The sequence below is a fragment of the Hyla sarda genome, chromosome 7 (assembly GCF_029499605.1).
Source record: "Hyla sarda isolate aHylSar1 chromosome 7, aHylSar1.hap1, whole genome shotgun sequence".
Classification (NCBI taxonomy): Eukaryota; Metazoa; Chordata; class Amphibia; order Anura; family Hylidae; genus Hyla; species Hyla sarda.
In genome coordinates, this window is record NC_079195.1 from 222,900,857 (window position 1) to 222,916,669 (window position 15,813).

Below are 15,813 nucleotides of genomic sequence, written 5' to 3' on the forward strand. Positions count from 1 at the left end.
GCACTTATGTACGCCACATACTGGCCAATAGTCAAAAACACAAATAGTCAAATTAATACTACAAACCTCTCCTCCTACTAAGCTTAAATCCAGAATTAGAGAAACAGAACTAATTTCTTCCAAAAACAGCACCACCCCTTCCCTCAGGTTGTGTGTGGCATTGCAGTTCAGTTCTATTGAAGTGAATTGAGCAAAGATGCAATACCAAACACAACCTTAGGACAGGGGTGGCGCTGTTTTGAAGAAATTAACTCTGCTTTTCTATTTCCGGTAACCACTATAATAACAAGTGGCCATTTATCCAACTGACCACACGTCAGCGTTAATATTCTCAAAATCGAGGTAAAAATGGTGACATTTAACACAATTGTGCAAATCACGTTATAACTATATAAGCAAAAATAAATAAATAAAATAAATCCTGGAGTGCTTCTTTAACTTGTATTGCTCAAAGCATGTTACTGAAAAGCGACAAAGACGAATGTTAAAATATGTAAGAGTGACGCTACACAACAGATTACCATAGGATTTGTCTGAAGTCGTTGGTTTGGCGTTTGAGCGATATTGTTTATTGGGGATACAATGTATCCATCTACATAAGGTACTAAAAATTGTATCATACATTATTATCAAAATATTGCACTTTATATTTTCCTCTAAATTCCAACAACTGACACATATAGATGACACAATTATTATTATTATTATTATTATTAAGTCATCAGAAATTAAATTTAACGACAATCTAGAACGTTACTGATAATTGACAAGTATGGACATAAACAACACAAACAGCCTTTGTGCGTGCGAAAAACGATAAACACCTTTACACTGATAGCATAGATATATTATATATATATATACACACACACACTATCAGTGTTTCTCGACCAGGGTGCTTCCAGCTGTTGCAAAACTACAACTCCCAGCATGCCCGGACAGCCTTAGGCTGTCCGGGCATGCTGGGAGTTGTAGTTTTGCAACAGCTGGAGAGCTACCTGGCTGTCCGGGCATGCTGGGAGTTGTAGTTTTGCAACAGCTGGAGAGCTACCTGGTGGTCTGGGCATGCTGGGATTTGTAGTTTTGCAATAGCTGGAGAGCAACCTGGCTGTCCGGGCATGCTGGGAGTTGTAGTTTTGCCACAGCTGGAGAGCAACCTGATGGTCCGGGCATGCTGTGAGTTGTAGTTTTGCAACAGCTAGTGAGCTTTATAGCTGTCCGGGCATGCTGGGAGTTGTAGTTTTGCAAGAGCTGGAGAGCTTCCTGGCTGTCCGGGCATGCTGGGAGTTGTAGTTTTGCAACAGCTGGAGAGCAACCTGGCTGTCCAGGCATGCTGGGAGTTGTAGTTTTGCAACATCTGGAGAGCTACCTGGTGGTCCAGGCATGCTGGGATTTGTAGTTTTGCAACAGCTGGAGAGCAACCTTGCTGTCCAGGCATGCTGGGAGTTGTAGTTTTGCAACAGCTAGAGAGCTTTCTGGCTGCCCGGGCATACTGGGAGTTGTAGTTTTGCCACAGCTGGAGAGCTACCTGACTGTCCGGGGATGATGGGAGTTGTAGTTTTGCAACAGCTGGAAGCACCCTGGTCGAGAAACACTGATAGTGTGTGTGTGTATATATATATATAATATATCTATGCTATCAGTGTTTCTCGACCAGGGTGCTTCCAGCTGTTGCAAAACTACAACTCCCAGCATGCCCGGACAGCCTTAGGCTGTCCGGGCATGCTGGGAGTTGTAGTTTTGCAACAGCTGGAGAGCTACCTGGCTGTCCGGGCATGCTGGGAGTTGTAGTTTTGCAACAGCTGGAGAGCTACCTGGTGGTCTGGGCATGCTGGGATTTGTAGTTTTGCAATAGCTGGAGAGCAACCTGGCTGTCCGGGCATGCTGGGAGTTGTAGTTTTGCCACAGCTGGAGAGCAACCTGATGGTCCGGGCATGCTGTGAGTTGTAGTTTTGCAACAGCTAGTGAGCTTTATAGCTGTCCGGGCATGCTGGGAGTTGTAGTTTTGCAAGAGCTGGAGAGCTTCCTGGCTGTCCGGGCATGCTGGGAGTTGTAGTTTTGCAACAGCTGGAGAGCAACCTGGCTGTCCAGGCATGCTGGGAGTTGTAGTTTTGCAACATCTGGAGAGCTACCTGGTGGTCCAGGCATGCTGGGATTTGTAGTTTTGCAACAGCTGGAGAGCAACCTTGCTGTCCAGGCATGCTGGGAGTTGTAGTTTTGCAACAGCTAGAGAGCTTTCTGGCTGCCCGGGCATACTGGGAGTTGTAGTTTTGCCACAGCTGGAGAGCTACCTGACTGTCCGGGGATGATGGGAGTTGCAGTTTTGCAATAGATGGGAGAGCTACCTAGCTGTCCGGGCATGCTGGGAGTTGTAGTTTTGCAACAGCTGGAGAGTTACCTGGCTGTCCGGGCATGCTGGGAGTTGTAGTTTTGCAACAGCTGGGGCACCTTGGTTGGGTAACACTGCTATATGGCATGACCCTGACACCTGACTATAGCAATATATGTTATATCTAATAATAATGATATATGCCTATACCATGGCAGTTAACCATAATGCAATAATAATAATAATATATGTAAATATCTGTAAAACAACAATGAATGATAATAGATGACCTCCTGACCCTGACAGATGATATGCCCTATAATATGACCATTCCCAACATAGAAATTTGCACATTTAGATTTCCTTATAAATTCTTAAGAATTATACAATTTTTTTTTTTAAACAAATCAATGCATAAGCAAATGTAGCAGAGCTGGACTTGTATCTCTTTAACATAGAAGATTTTGCCAAATGACAAACTCGTCTCTGCGACATCTGCCAAACTTTAGTTCTTTACCAGATAAGAGGATCAGGGAAAATAATACAGTGAGAAATATAAGAAATGCATTGTACATTACCAGCGCAGCTGCAGTGTCGTATCAGTGTGCGAGGTACTTGCAGGCTCTCCCAGCTTTGTGTGCAGATCCTGATGTGTGAGCTGTCACCCCCCTATGTAGAGCCGGCCCAGCTCCCACACATGCACAGGGGAGGGTAGTGGGACTGACATATGCTGAGGACTGCAAAGCTGAATCATAGGACTGCTCATTGAAGAGTGAAGCGAACAGGCAGAGATGCCATCAGGACACAGGGGACATCTGTATCCATCAGGATCCTTCATGGGAGAATGTGAGCCGCATGGGAGAAGGGAAAGCACAAATCTTATCAATGTAATTACCAACCTCTGCAATGTGCCAATAAACGTGTCCTGGCGCTTACGCCTTGTCTCCTAATGTCCCTATAGGTTACGTACGGTGCTACCGATAAATCCAGTAGGTATGTTAGTGGGAAGCAGGTTAGACTGCGAGTAGAACAGTTACGACCTCTTCACTACATGCCGAAATGAACACAAATCTTAGGCTCCAACCCCAGAATAAATCCAGATCAAACTCCAGCATACATCCAGATCAAACTCCAGAATACATCCAGATCAAACCCCAGCATACATCCAGATCAAATCCCAGCATACATCCAGATCAAACTCCAGCATACATCCAGATCAAACTCCAGAATACATCCAGATCAAACTCCAGAATACATCCAGATCAAACTCCAGAATACATCCAGGTAACCTCCAGAATACATCCAGATCAAACTCCAGAATACATCCAGATCAAACCCCAGAATACATCCAGATCAAACCCCAGAATACATCCAGATCAAACCCCAGAATACTTCCAGATCAAACTCCAGAATACATCCAGATCAAACTCCAGAATACATCCAGATCAAACTCCAGAATACATCCAGATCAAACTCCAGAATACATCCAGATCAAACTCCAGAATACATCCAGATCAAACTCCAGAATACATCCAGATCAAACTCCAGAATTCATTCAGACTCCACAATTCAAAATGAATAGACCCTAGACTAGAACCCCACCACCACCACCAAACATGGATTTGTAAACCTGGTTTCGTCATACCGATATCTAAAAACATGATTTTGTAAACCTGCAATGTGCCAATAAATGTGTCCTGGCGCTTATGCCTTCTCTCCTAATGTCCCTATAGGTTATATACAGTGTTCCCTAGAAATCCAGTACATATGTTAGTGGAAAGCAGAACAGACTGTGACTAGAACAGTTACGACCCCTTTATTACACTCCAAAATGAACAAAGATCTTAGACTTGCAAACCTCAAAATAAATCAAGATTAATCTCCAGAAAACATTCAGACCACAGAATCAAAAACAAATAAAAGACGCTAGATCAGACCACCCAAACATGGTGATGTCAACCTGGATTCATCATATTGAAGTCTCAAGGGGGGAAAAATAAGGATTGTATGAATGGAATTCTCTTACGATTCTTCCATTAACTACAATGCAACATCTGGCAGCTGCAGCAATAAAAAAATAAAAATAAAAAAAAGATACATGACACAAGGAACAACACAAAAATGGAAAAATAAAGGAACATAAACAGCACATGGAATGGCACAAAAATGTACCAAAAAGGCAACAATAGAAGCAACACAAGGAACAGTACAGAAAGCAACTTAAATTATATATCATCTGGCTCCAGAAAGTTAAACAGATTTGTAAATTACTTCTATTAAATCTTAATCCTTCCAGTACTTATCAGCTGCTGAAGTTAAGTTGTTCTTTTCTGTCTGGCAACAGTGCTCTCTGCTGACACCTCTGTCTGTCTCGGGAAATGCACAGAGTAGAAGAGGTTTGCTATGGGAATTTGCTTCTATCTGGACCGTTCCCTAGACAGGTGTCATCAGAAGATTGTGCAGGGAACAGAACAGAGCCACCTAGTGGCCGTTTTTTTCTGATCACATTAAAAACATACAAAGGTTGAGAATTTTAACAGCAAGTAAATAGCAAAGTGTCTTATAATTACATAAGGATTAATTAAAAGTTTATTAAAAGTTTAGTTTGGTGACAGGTACTCTTTAAACTGCATCTTGAATATAACAAGGATCATTTCTTTATTTATGTAGCGCCAACCTATTCTGTAGCGCTGTACATAACTATTTTTACACTGTTCCTGTCTCCGTTGGGGACAATGTAATTTCCTTTGCCTGTATTACGTTTAATAATTGGAATCTGTTGCATGGTTTATATGGGGTTTCTTTTTCTGCTGCGCTTTATACGTTTTATGAGGCCAATCTGCATCTAAAACTGCGACTAAATCCACAGCATATAAAAGTAAAAATCCATTGCGTGCCACGAGGAACAACACAGAAAACAGTATAAGAAACAGAGAACAGCATAAGGCGGTGTTTCCCAACCAGTGTGCCTCCAGCTGTTGCAAATCTGCAACTTTCAATGTGCCCGGACAGCCAAAGGCTGTCTAGGCATGCTGGGAGTTGTAGTTTCGCAACAGCTGGGGCCACCAGGTCAGCAAATTTTATGTCGTGTGAACTCTGCCTACGAAACGGCACAAGGAGCTCATTGATGACTAAATCTATAAAATAAACAACCTCCGAAGACAATACGTCCTGTCCTGTAATAATCTCAGAAGACAATACGTCCTGTCCTGTAATAATCTCAGAAGACAATACGTCCTGTCCTGTAATAATCTCAGAAGACAATACGTCCTGTCCTGTAATAATCTCAGAAGACAATACGTCCTGTCCCGTAATAATCTCAGAAGACAATACGTCCTGTCCCGTAATAATCTCAGAAGACAATACGTCCTGTCCCGTAATAATCTCAGAAGACAATACGTCCTGTCCCGTAATAATCTCAGAAGACAATACGTCCTGTCCCGTAATAATCTCAGAAGACAATACGTCCTGTCCCGTAATAATCTCAGAAGACAATACGTCCTGTCCCGTAATAATCTCAGAAGACAATACGTCCTGTCCCGTAATAATCTCAGAAGACAATACGTCCTGTCCCATAATAATCTCAGAAGACAATACGTCCTGTCCCATAATAATCTCAGAAGACAATACGTCCTGTCCTGTAATCTCAGAAGACAATACGTCCTGTCCCGTAATAATCTCAGAAGACAATACGTCCTGTCCCATAATAATCTCAGAAGACAATACGTCCTGTCCCATAATAATCTCAGAAGACAATACGTCCTGTCCTGTAATAATCTCAGAAGACAATACGTCCTGTCCTGTAATAATCTCAGAAGACAATACGTCCTGTCCTGTAATAATCTCAGAAGACAATACGTCCTGTCCCATAATAATCTCAGAAGACAATACGTCCTGTCCTATAATAATCCCAGAAGACAATACGTCCTGTCCCGTTATAATCCCAGAAGACAATACGTCCTGTCCTATAATAATAATCTCAGAAGACAATACGTCCTGTCCTATAATAATAATCTCAGAAGACAATACGTCCTGTCCTGTAATAATCTCAGAAGACAATATGTCCTGTCCTGTAATAATCTCAGAAGACAATACGTCTTGTCCTGTAATAATAATCTCAGAAGACAATACGTCCTGTCCCGTAATAATCTCAGAAGACAATACGTCCTGTCCTGTAATAATCTCAGAAGATAATACGTCCTGTCCTGTAATCTCAGAAGACAATACGTCCTGTCCCGTAATAATCTCAGAAGACAATACGTCCTGTCCCATAATAATCCAGAAGACAATACGTCCTGTAATAATCTCAGAAGACAATACGTCCTGTCCTGTAATCTCAGAAGACAATACGTCCTGTCCCGTAATAATCTCAGAAGACAATACGTCCTGTCCCGTAATAATCTCAGAAGACAATACGTCCTGTCCCGTAATAATCTCAGAAGACAATACGTCCTGTCCCATAATAATCCCAGAAGACAATACGTCCTGTCCGGTAATAATCTCAGAAGACAATACGTCCTGTCCGGTAATAATCTCAGAAGACAATACGTCCTGTCCCGTAATAATCTCAGAAGACAATACGTCCTGTCTGGTAATAATCTCAGAAGACAATACGTCCTGTCCCATAATAATCTCAGAAGACAATACGTCCTGTCCCATAATAATCTCAGAAGACAATACGTCCTGTCCTATAATAATCCCAGAAGACAATACGTCCTGTCCCATAATAATCTCAGAAGACAATACGTCCTGTCCCATAATAATCTCAGAAGACAATACGTCCTGTCCCATAATAATCTCAGAAGACAATACGTCCTGTCCTATAATAATCCCAGAAGACAATACGTCCTGTCCCGTAAAAATCTCAGAAGACAATACGTCCTGTCCCGTAATAATCTCAGAAGACAATACGTGCTGTCCTATAATAATAATCTCAGAAGACAATACGTGCTGTCCTATAATAATAATCTCAGAAGACAATACGTGCTGTCCTATAATAATAATCTCAGAAGACAATACGTCCTGTCCTATAATAATAATCTCAGAAGACAATACGTGCTGTCCTATAATAATAATCTCAGAAGACAATACGTCCTGTCTGGTAATAATCTCAGAAGACAATACGTCCTGTCCCATAATAATCCCAGAAGACAATACGTCCTGTCCCGTAATAATCTCAGAAAACAATACGTCCTGTCCCGTAATAATCTCAGAAGACAATACGTCCTGTCCTGTAATAATCCAGAAGACAATACGTCCTGTCCCGTAATCTCAGAAGACAATACGTCCTGTCCGGTAATAATCTCAGAAGACAATACGTCCTGTCCCGTAATAATCTCAGAAGACAATACGTCCTGTCCGGTAATAATCTCAGAAGACAATACGTCCTGTCCCATAATAATCTCAGAAGACAATACGTCCTGTCCTATAATAATAATCTCAGAAGACAATACGTCCTGTCCTGTAATAATAATCTCAGAAGACAATACGTCCTGTCCTGTAATAATAATCTCAGAAGACAATACGTCCTGTCCTGTAATAATAATCTCAGAAGACAATACGTCCTGTCTGGTAATAATCCCAGAAGACAATACGTCCTGTCTGGTAATAATCCCAGAAGACAATACGTCCTGTCCCATAATAATCTCAGAAGACAATACGTCCTGTCCTGTAATAATCTCAGAAGACAATACGTCCTGTCCTGTAATAATCCGGTAATAAAGCGGAGATCCTGATGTATAAAGTCAGTATCGTCCTCCTCAGGTCTGAGCTCTTTGCTGGAATCTTATGAGGATCGATATCTATTGATTACAGAGGCCGCAGCGCAGGGTAAGTGACTGCACTTGATTTACCTCCTGAGAGGAATTTATTATAGAGACTGAAATCTGATATTCTGACCTCTAGTGATTGGTGGATCGGAAGTGTTTCCCAACCTAGAACTTTCCAGAAAAAACTCTTCCTTCCTTCCCTTTCTCTCTTTATCACTTTCTTCTGGCTCTTCCTTCCTTCATTACTTTTCTTCCTTCCTTTCCTTCCTTCCTATCCTACATTGCCCTCCTTCCAAACTTCCCTTTATAGCTTTTTCTTCCATTCTTTCTTTTCTCCCTTCCGTTTCTTTCCTAGTTTATTTTTCCTTTCTTTCCTTCCATCATTCCTTTACTACCTTTCCTTATATTACTTTCCATTACTTTCTTCCCTTCCATCTTTCCTTCCTTCCCATGCTTCCTTACTTTTTCTCTCTCTTCCTTCCTTTTCTTCCTTTAATTCCTTCTTTCCTTCTCTAACTTCCTTTCTTCCATTTTTCTCTTAGTTTCCTTCCTTCTCATCCTTCCTTCCTTCCATCTCTAACTTCTTTTCTTCCCTTTTTACTTCTCTTCCTTCCCTTTCTTTATTCCTTCCTCCATAAACAACATAACAAAGACCATTTTAATCTAAACCTTAACATTCTAAATGTAAAAAGATGAATTTTATGTAACTCGGACATTATGATTTGTTTATGAGCAGAATAACAATTAATTGCCGCTATGAATATCCAATATTATCGTGTTCTGTTACCTGGAACATCATGTCCACAGTTGTGCGGCCGCTGCTGGATCCTAATGGAGATGATGTGATAACAATAATGGTCTGTGTGCTGGGCCTCTGCCGTACATGTGCGTTCCTGCTAGGGAAAACGCATTGATATAATGTAAAGTATATAGTATAGTGTATGGTATATATTATAGTATGGTGTATGGTATAGTGTATGGTATAGTGTATGGTATAGTGTATGGTATATATTATAGTATAGTGTATGGTATATATTATAGTATAGTGTATGGTATAGTGTATGGTATATATTATAGTATAGTGTATGGTATAGTGTATGGTATATATTATAGTATAGTGTATGGTATATATTATAGTATAGTGTATGGTATATATTATAGTATAGTGTATGGTATATATTATAGTATAGTGTATGGTATATAGTATAGTGTATGGTATAGTGTATGGTATAGTGTATGGTATATATTATAGTATAGTGTATGGTATAGTGTATGGTATATATTATAGTATAGTGTATGGTATAGTATAGTGTATGGTATAGTGTATGGTATATATTATAGTATAGTGTATGGTATATATTATAGTATAGTGTATGGTATATATTATAGTATAGTGTATGGTATATATTATAGTATAGTGTATGGTATAGTGTATGGTATATATTATATTATGTGTATAGTATAGTGTATGGTATATATTATAGTATAGTGTATGGTATATATTATAGTATAGTGTATGGTATATATTATAGTATAGTGTATGGTATATATTATAGTATGGTGTATAGTATATGGTATATATTATATTATGTGTATAGTATAGTGTATGGTATATATTATAGTATAGTATAGTGTATGGTATATATTATAGTATAGTGTATGGTATATATTATAGTATAGTGTATGGTATAGTGTATGGTATATATTATAGTATAGTGTATGGTATATATTATAGTATGGTGTATGATATATTATAGTATAGTGTATAGTATAGTGTATGGTATATATTATAGTATAGTGTATGGTATATATTATAGTATAGTGTATGGTATATATTATAGTATAGTGTATGGTATATATTATAGTATAGTGTATGGTATATATTATAGTATAGTGTATGGTATATATTATAGTATAGTGTATGGTATAGTGTATGGTATATATTATATTATAGTATAGTGTATGGTATATATTATAGTATGGTGTATGGTATAGTGTATGGTATATATTATATTATAGTATAGTGTATAGTATAGTATAGTGTATGGTATATATTATATTATATTATAGTGTATGGTATATATTATAGTATAGTGTATGGTATATATTATAGTATAGTGTATGGTATATATTATAGTATAGTGTATAGTATAGTGTATGGTATATATTATAGTATAGTGTATAGTATAGTGTATGGTATATATTATAGTATAGTGTATAGTATAGTGTATGGTATATATTATAGTATAGTGTATAGTATAGTGTATGGTATATATTATAGTATAGTGTATAGTATAGTGTATGGTATATATTATAGTATAGTGTATAGTATAGTGTATGGTATATATTATAGTATAGTGTATAGTATAGTGTATGGTATATATTATAGTATAGTGTATAGTATAGTGTATGGTATATATTATAGTATAGTGTATAGTATAGTGTATGGTATATATTATAGTATAGTGTATAGTATAGTGTATGGTATATATTATAGTATAGTGTATAGTATAGTGTATGGTATATAGTATAGTATATGTATAGCATAGTGTATAGTATAATAAAGTGTATAGTATAGTGTATAGTATATGTATAGTATAGAATATTGTATAGTATATAGTATATAGTGTATAGTATAGTGTATAGTACAGTATAGTGTATAGTATAGTATACTATACCTACTATACTATACCCACTATACTATACTATACACTATACAATACATATACTATACTATACTGTACTATACACTATACTATACACTATATACTATATACTATACAATATTCTATACTATACATATACTATACACTATACTATACACTTTATTATACTATACACTATGCTATACATATACTATACTATATACCATACACTATACTATACCTACTATACTATACCCACTATACTATAGTGTATGGTATATGTATTGTATAGTGTATAGTATAGTATATAGTGTATAGTATAGTATATGTATTGTATAGTGTATAGTATATGTATAGTATATAGTATAGTGTATAGTACAGTGTATAGTATATGTATAGTATAGTATATAGTGTATAGTATAGTATAGTAGGTTTAGTATATGTATAGTATAGTGTATAGTATAGTGTATAGTATAGTATAGTATATAGTGTATAGTATAGTGTATAGTATAGTATAGTATATAGTGTATAGTATAGTATATAGTGTATAGTATATAGTGTATAGTATAGTATAGTATATAGTGTATAGTATAGTATAGTATAGTATATAGTGTATAGTATAGTATAGTAGGTATAGTGTACAGTATATTGTATATTGTATGTGCAGCTTTCTCACATGTTGTAGTTATTGTCTCTGTACCTGGAGACATTCGGATTGCCCGCTTGCTTGTGGAGCTTCACATGTTGGCACTAACAAGAGTCCTGCATAGATAACAGCTGCAGGCTGCACCCAGCCTTGTATATGTCTGCTCAGCTATGGACCCCTCCACCCTATACAGGCAGCTCCGCAGTGACTGGTCAGAGGATATACCCGCTATATATAGACATGGCGGCATTATATCACATTTATGTCCTGCCTGTTGTTCCTCCTAGATATTTCCACTTCACAATAAGACGCATATCTGGGGCAGGAATGTGACAGAGCGACTTATGGAAAGGTCTTATATTATGACTGCGCCAGATGGAAGGTCACTGGGATCTACAGTGTAACCATTATAGTGTTATTATCTATGGGAATGATATGGCTGCATGATGAATTATATACGTCTATTAGCAAATGCAGCAGAGGGATTGGTCAAAACCCATAACAAGAAGAGGTGTTCATTTGTTTTATAGCAGTTATATTATTGTACATAGGAGCAGTATTATAGTAGTTATATTCTTGTATATAGGAGCAGTATTATAGTAGTTATATCCTTGTATATAGGAGCAGTATTATAGTAGTTATATTCTTGTATATAGGAGCAGTATTATAGTAGTTATATTCCTGTATATAGGAGGCAGTATTATAGTAGTTATATTCTTGTATATAGGAGCAGTATTATAGTAGTTATATTCTTGTATATAGGAGCAGTATTATAGTAGTTATATTCTTGTATATAGGAGCAGTATTATAGTAGTTATATTCCTGTATATAGGGGGCAGTATTATAGTAGTTATATTCTTGTATATAGGAGGCAGTATTATAGTAGTTATATTCTTATATATAGGAGGCAGTATTATAGTAGTTATATTCTTGTATATAGGAGGCAGTATTATAGTAGTTATATTCTTGTATATAGGAGGCAGTATTATAGTAGTTATATTCAGTGGCGTTGCTAGGGTTGGTGTCACCCGGTGCAGTAGAAAAATGGTGTCACCCCCATACCTTCCCCCCCTCAGTAAGTTTTTAGCTTATTGTGACAGACACCACTGTTGTGGCGCATTGTGAGAAATTCCAGTATAATAATCAGATATACCAGTTGCCACAGAATAGGAAAGTGTTAAAGAAGTTTTCACCATTTAAATATACAGCTCCCAGAATTACTTAAAGGGGTACTCCGCCGGAAAACATTTACTTTTATATCAACTGGTGCCAGAAAGTTAAACAGATTTTTAAATTATTTCTATTTAAAATCTTAATCCTTACAGTACTTATATAAGCTGTTGTATTCTCCACAGGAAGTTGTGTAGTTCTTTCCAGTCTGTCCACAGTGCTCTGTCTTTCCATGTTAGGAACTGTCCAGAGCAGGAGAGGTTTGCAATGGGGATTTCCTCCTACTATGGACAGTTCTTGACATGGACAGAGGTGTCAGCACAGAGCACTGTGGTCAGACAGAAAATAAATTAAAAAAAGAAAATAACTTCCTGTGAATCACTTATACAGCAGCTAATAAGTATGGAAGGATTACGATTTTTAAGTAGAAGTAATTTATAAATCTGTTTAACTTTGTAGCACCAGTTGATTAAAAAATTTTTTTTCCAGTAGAGTACCCCTTTATGCAGTGGTGAGGTTATGCTGGGAGTTGTAGTTTCACTCATCATAACTGTAGAACTGACAAGTGACTACAGCTCTGATAGGACACAGAGAGGAGAATGTACAATGATATCAGTGACTACAGGTGACGTCTCTATAGTGAGGAGAATACACAATGATATCAGTGACTACAGGTGACGTCTTCTCTATAGTCTTCCCTTATATAATTCAGATGGTACATACCGCCTGGTCCAGCTAAAACTTCTGTCTGTAGAATGTGATGCCCAGACGTCTCCTCACTATGTCAGCGCATTCTCATCCTCTATATGAAAACAATAATTATTATAAACCTGCCAGACACTGTATCCTCTAAATATAATACTACTATACACTATACTCTGATTATAAACCTTCCATACACCATACCCACTGAATATAATACTACCACACACTGTACATTCTGAATACCAACACATACTGTACCCTCTGAATATAAATCTGCCACATACTGTACCCTCTGAATATACCGCCACACACTGTGCCCTCTGAATATAAATCTGCCACATACTGTACCCTCTGAATATAAATCTGGTGGTGTTGCTAGTTGATGATGGGGGTGCTAGTACTGGGGAGGTGTTGCTGGAGGATGATGAGGGTGCTACTGGCCATCCCCCCTGGCAGTATCACCCCCATCGTCCATCGGCAGGATCATCCTGCTGGCAGGAGCACCCCCATCATCCACCATCAGGATCTGCTGATGGAGGTGCTGCTGCTGGGGGGGGGGGGGTTGCTGGTGGATGATGAGGGTGCTACTGCCAGGGGGGGGGGCATTAGGTAGGCAGCAGTTCCCCCACATTAGGTAGGTAGCAGTTTCCCCACATTAGGTAGCATAGATTTCCCACTTTTGGTACCAGTTACCCCACATTAGGTAGTAGTTTCCCCACATTAAGTAGCACAGATTCCACACATTAGGTAGCACAAATTCCACACATTAGGTAGAAGTTTCCCCACATTAGGTAGCACAGAATCCCCACATTAGGTAGCAGTTTCCCCACATTAGGTAGCATAGATTCCCCACATTTGGTAGTAGTTTCCCCCCCCCCCCCCCCCCCCCCATTAGGCCGCAGGTTCCCTTGCATGTTCCCCACAATAGGTCAAAGTCTCCCCACATTAGATCGCTGGTTCAAACAAACCCCCCCTCCCCCCACACACAAAAAAAAACACACACAGGTAGAGAGAGAGAGACACACACACAGTCAGAGACACACAGACAGAGAGCCACACACAGACAGAGAGCCACACACAGACAGAGAGCCACACACAGACAGAGCCACACACAGACAGAGCCACACACAGACAGAGAGCCACACACAGACAGAGACACACAAACAGAGAGAGACAGACACTCACTCACCCATCCAGCGCAGCGCTCCTTCTCTCCGGGCGCTCTGCGAGTGATGTCACGTCCTCCTGCGCTGGCCCTGCGGAGGGACGTCGGACCGGCGCAACAGAATACGTGGGGGCGCAGGCCGGTTCACTGAGCAGGTGACGGGGGGGGGTGCTAGTACGGAGATGCAACAAATGAGGACCGGGGGGGATGCTCTTACAGAGGCAGCGCAAGTGGGGGCCGTGGGGGGCTGCTAGTATGGAGACAGGCAGCGCAACTGAGGACCGGCGGCGTATATGGTGTCACCCGGTGCGGGCTGCACCCCCCGCACCCCGGTCGCAACGCCACTGGTTATATTCTTGTATATAGGGAGCAATATTATAGTAGTTATATTCTTGTATATAAGAGCAGTATTATAGTAGTTATATTCTTGTATATAGGAGCAGTATTATAGTAGTTATACTCTTGTATATAGGAGCAGTATTATAGTAGTTCTATTATAGTAGTTATATTCTTGTATATAGGAGGCAGTATTATAGTAGTTATACTCTTGTATATAGGAGCAGTATTATAGTAGTTATATTCTTGTATATAGGAGCAGTATTATAGTAGTTATATTCTTGAATATAGGAGCAGTATTATAGTAGTTATATTCTTGTATATAGGGCATTATAGGGAAAATTTGTACTTACTGTAATTTTGCTTTCCATGAGTCTGAAGGCAGCACAGAAGGGTTAATAGCTCCTTTCAGTTCATCCTAAGACCGCCCACCTAGCAAACAATTAAGAGAATTAACAAGCCTCAGGCCAAGCCTGGCTATAACCATCCATCATGACCTCATCCACTTGTGTTATTGAATAGACTCAGTTCCGATACAAAAAGATGACCTATAGTAGGGAGGGTTTGTATGTGCTGCCTTCAGACTCATGGAAAGCAAAATTACGGTAAGTACAAATTTTCCATTTCGTCTTCAGGCAGCACAGAAGGGAGCTGTATAGCAACATAAGGGGGGGATACTTAATTGAACACGGCATAGAGCACCGACATGCCAGAGGCTGGACCCCAGCTTTGGTTGTCTAGAGTGTAGATTGAGCTATGATGGAATCTGGTGGCTCAACTCCTGTGATCTCACTGGCGTTCAGAATCGTAGACTTAAGCCATTCCACCAAGGTAGCTTTAGACACCTTTCTTCCCTTTACCACACCGGCAACTGTACGAACAGATTCTCTTCCACCCTGAATGTCTGGGTTCTATTGTGGTAGCAGATCAGTGCTGTAGACCCATCCAGATGGTGAAGAACTCTTCCTCCTCAACAGTGGATCCAGTAAGAACTTCAGCAAGCGAATTCCCTGATGATGTCATCTCAGATGACACCTTCAGCAGGACTC

At 39.1% G+C, this 15,813-nt stretch overlaps 1 protein-coding gene across 5 annotated transcripts in view; it reads right to left on the reverse strand.

The window, feature by feature from the left end:
- LEPR (leptin receptor) overlaps nucleotides 1-15,159 on the reverse strand; it is an 85,864-nt gene extending 70,705 nt beyond the window's left edge. For 2 of the 5 annotated variants that reach the window (XM_056532813.1, XM_056532807.1), the window contains exon 1: nucleotides 2,908-3,185. The gene's annotated coding sequence lies outside the window, so the exon portion shown is untranslated. Of the gene's footprint in view, nucleotides 1-2,907; nucleotides 3,188-3,228; nucleotides 3,297-15,117 lie in introns of those variants that run through there. The other 3 variants (XM_056532810.1, XM_056532808.1, XM_056532814.1) reach the window with 3 other exon arrangements.
- Between the last annotated feature and the right edge of the window lie 654 nt (nucleotides 15,160-15,813).